Source organism: Rhododendron vialii, chromosome 12a (genome assembly GCF_030253575.1).
Source record: "Rhododendron vialii isolate Sample 1 chromosome 12a, ASM3025357v1".
Classification (NCBI taxonomy): Eukaryota; Viridiplantae; Streptophyta; class Magnoliopsida; order Ericales; family Ericaceae; genus Rhododendron; species Rhododendron vialii.
The window spans coordinates 14,094,721-14,098,956 of NC_080568.1; the positions used below are offsets into that span (position 1 = coordinate 14,094,721).

The 4,236-nt window shown below is 37.4% G+C and overlaps 1 long non-coding RNA gene across 1 annotated transcript; it reads right to left on the bottom strand.

Moving 5' to 3' along the window:
- Positions 1 to 511: 511 nt before the first annotated feature.
- Positions 512 to 3,865, bottom strand: LOC131311331 (uncharacterized). The gene is made up of 2 exons (XR_009195468.1): positions 3,495 to 3,865; positions 512 to 795 (listed from the first exon to the last, which is right to left on the bottom strand). It is a non-coding gene; the product is annotated as an uncharacterized LOC131311331 (long non-coding RNA).
- Positions 3,866 to 4,236: the final 371 nt, after the last annotated feature.

Here is a 4,236-nt window from a genome sequence, read left to right on the forward strand (position 1 = left end):
AATACTATGTTCCCTCAACGCCACTCTCTAGCAAAACGGGTTTAAGACTCAAGAAGGCTTTATGGTTTAAAGGCCTAAAGTCATTACTTCTTTAAAATTTTGGATTTTAAAATACTAATGATAATAAAAACTGGATTAAAATCTTTGGGTAATACAGACATATAACTCATACAATATTCACCTTATTTATGATCAAGGGGGTGTTCCCTTTCGGGAGTCCCTAAAGAACAATAAAGAACTGAAGAGAAACTTACAATATTATTACTGCAAACTGCTCATTACAAAGATCAAAGGTTCCACTGCTGAAGATTGACTCGACCAAATACAATTGCAACAAATGCTTACAGATAGCAAGTGTTCAAATGCTAGGAGAGTCGTGAGTACAACTGAAAGACTCTATTCTATTTATGTCACGCCCTCGATTTTCAGCTAAAATAATAATATATTTTCCACAACAAAAGTCTTCCTCTCAACTATATTTACCCTTAACTGTCATGCCAATCCAAATAAAGAATCAAAATCTCTTTTTCTTCTCTCTAATTTTTTTTTTTTTTTTTTTTACATAAAGTCTCCCAAACGTTTACAATTAAATGAGTTCCATACTAATCAAGGAGAGGAATTTACACATAGCTTTACATATATTCTGATCAAAAGGTACAACTTTCCATTACGAGTAAAGTACATAACATGAATTAGACTAGATGATAAACACGTCCTTTATGATACCAATGAAGCTCTCAAGAGACGTCTCAATATACACTCCATGCAATCCAAGCTAAGTGCCATGGCGAGTACCTGAAAGGATAGGGTGAGCTACACTAGCTCGTAGAGATATCCATACCTAAATTACATGCAAAAGTGAAGACAAATCACAAGGGAAAACATTTTCCAAAAGCATACTTGTTTTGTCAAAAGTGAAGTACAAAATGTCATACTCACGCTGAAAAGTATTTAACTCCATTTCTCAAACAGCAACACTCTCCCCCACACACACCAATATTCTTAAAAATCTCAGCTTACCGTTACGGCGTTATCCAAATCAATCCTTGCTTTTTCAGTTCCATTTCAATGACCTAAAGATTAATCTTAGTTCTTTAAAGAAATGTTTTCACTTTCTTTTCTCATACAACTAGCCAACCTCACCCCAAAATATACACGCTAGGCATGTAGAGTTAGAACATAAGGTAAGCAATGACAAGTCAAACAATACCGCACCTCAACAACAAGGAAACTCACCCGTCAACCCCAAATCAATCTTCAAATCTCAAGTTTCACATCTAGTAAAAATCTCTTCACAATAAGATTTCTTTTATGAAACTCTCGCAATGCATAGCACCACAAGGTACCAAATATGCATTCACACAAAACAAGTTGACCACCACATATCAGGAAAACAAGCCACAATGATTTGGAGGTCTAATAGAAGGAATATAAAACATGTATTGACATACTGGACAATCCAAGTTATCAACTCAAACTGACATTTCAATCTTAGTATGATGCTAAATACTATGAAGATTCTCCGTTTTCACTGTCACCTGTTTCGATTTCAATTCCGGGCATTAAGGACCCCCGTGCGTCCACTAAAATCCTTTGGATTCAATTCCGGGCTTTTAGGACCCCCGTGCGTCCACTAAAATCCTTTCATTCAATTCCAGGCTTTTGGGACCCCCGTGCGTCCACTAAAATCATTTGGATTCAATTCTGGGCTTTTAGGACCCCCGTGCGTCCACTAAAATCCTTTGGATTCAATTCCGGGCTTTTAGGACCCCCGTGCGCCCACTAAAATCCTTTCATTCAATTCCAGGCTTTTGGGACCCCCGTGCGTCCACTAAAATCCTTTTGGTAGATCCGTGGCTTTCTTGTTACCATTCAATTATCCACCATGCCACTCATATAGTGTCACATATTCTCACTAACAAGCAATCTCTTTATCCACCGTTTCTCTAATCCCCACACATAGCAAAACATATCTCTCACACCAATACTTAGATTCAGTTACACGTAAATAATCTTGTCTTCATCATTTCAATAAAGAAAGCACAAAAACCCACATCCTTCACATTATAAATCAACCATTTATTTCACATCTCATATTACCACATAATGGACCCCCCCTTTGTGACATCTCCATTAAAGTCTAATTTGCAAATACTTATAAAGATCCTCATCTTTGTAGTACCCATCAATGCTTAACAACCATGCACTCATGCCAAGTGATTCACCAAATCCTGTTTAACTCACTGCAAGTATCCTGTAAGCCCAAAGACTCAATCTCATGGAAAGACATCGAATAATTTACACATCGCGTCAAACATTCTACAACTTAATTTATCATCGATCGTATCATCCATCTAATCCATTTTCTATTCCAATCGTTTACAAGTATTTTAACCCTTATGCTCACTAGTTCTCATATCCCAATAATTAATCATCTAGATCAACTCATCATATCCCCACATATCCAATAGGTGAAATTAATCATTCACACTTGAAGTTCTGACTATATCCGATCAAATAACATAAATTTAAGAACGACATTTAAACCATTGAAAAGTAGGCTTCTCCTTTTAATCCATAGATCATACATCAAAAACGGAGTTCGGGTAACTTAACTACGGCCTTTCAATTATAGCTCCAATATAACAGTAAAAACTGGTACAAAGGCAGAATTTAGGTCAACTTTGGATGCAAATCTGTTATCGCTCGGACATACCCATGATGCATGGGATGTATCGTTGGAAAGCTCTATGTGTCTAGTTTCTACCAAAACAAACGGTGTGTCCTTTCGAGTCCCGAGCTAGGAGTTATGGCCATTTTACCTAAGTCCGCCGGTGCTGTCAGATTCTATGCGGGAATAAGTAAAATTGATTGAAAAATCATAACTCTTTCATCTTAAACCCAAAAATAGTGAAACCAAAGCCAAAAGTTGCACCACGACAAACCCTACACTCAGTAAAAATCCCAGGTTCAGAAACGAGAGGAAATTAACCCAACAATCAAAAGAAAAACAGTTTCGCAACCATTTTCGCACCTATCAACCAACCCAGCTTTAGAAATTCACCAAAAATTGTATACTTAACCAAATTAATTGATTCCAACGCCAGTCTCTTCTTAACTTAAATATGCAACTCCTGTAAAAGACCCAAAGCCACCCAAAATGTTCATCATGCCCAGAAGTTAAAAGAAAACAGCCACGCACAGATTCGCACATCCAGCAAACAGCCAGTATTCAAAAATTCATAACTAATTGTGTGATTATCGGTTTTGCATGATCTTGGTACCGAAATCTTCGTATTGAAACGAACTTTAACAGTTATGAAGACACCAAAAATTGATTCCTAGCAGAAGGGCCCCAAAAAGACAGATTACCAGAACCCACGAAATTTTCAGCATACACTAGATTTATTCAAGACTCAAAATAGGTTATCAAACTTAATCCTTGCACATCAAACCAACACTTAACACATATAAAGAAGGCTGGAGATCCCTACCTCAAGTATCAAGACCAAGCTTTGAGCTCAAACCAAACCCTAGCCTCCAAATCCGAAATATGCCTCCACCGAGCTCTTCCCACGCGATCCGAGGGCCGAGGATGAAGATATGTGCGTGGGTTTTCAAGGATTGATGGTGGAGTAGCAAGAATTTGGTTGAGGGAGTGAGAGAGAGGAGACCGAGAGAAAGGGAGAGGAGGGAGAGAGAGCTTGCGTTAAAAAAAAGAAAAGGGGAAAGTGAAGTGTTCTCTTTGTGAGTGTTGATACATATAGCCCTAATGCACTAACACCCCTCTATTCAACAAACATCACATTATAACCCCCAACTCATACACTCTCACATATTAACAACATTTTGTTCAAAACTTAAATTCATATTTATTTATAGACCAATTGCATTATAAATACCAAAGATTAAATGATGAAATTACGGGTCTCTACAATTTATAGACTGACTCAAAATTAAAATGACTGGCAACCTATTAGGAAAAGAGATCCGGTTTTTCAAAGAGAATAGTGGATGCCGCGTGATCACTGGCCCGCATCGTCACATCTTTCAACTTTTCTTTTGAAAAAGAAGACCTTCTATTATTGTTGCAAAGAAAGATGTCCAAAAGTAGCTGAACTCATTATTTCTCTGGCTGGTGAAGAGTAAAAGTAGTTGATTTGCTGGTGAAGAGTGGTTGAAACAGTAAAAGTGGTTGATTATTTCTCTACTTTTGGTGAATGCTTCCAAATATCC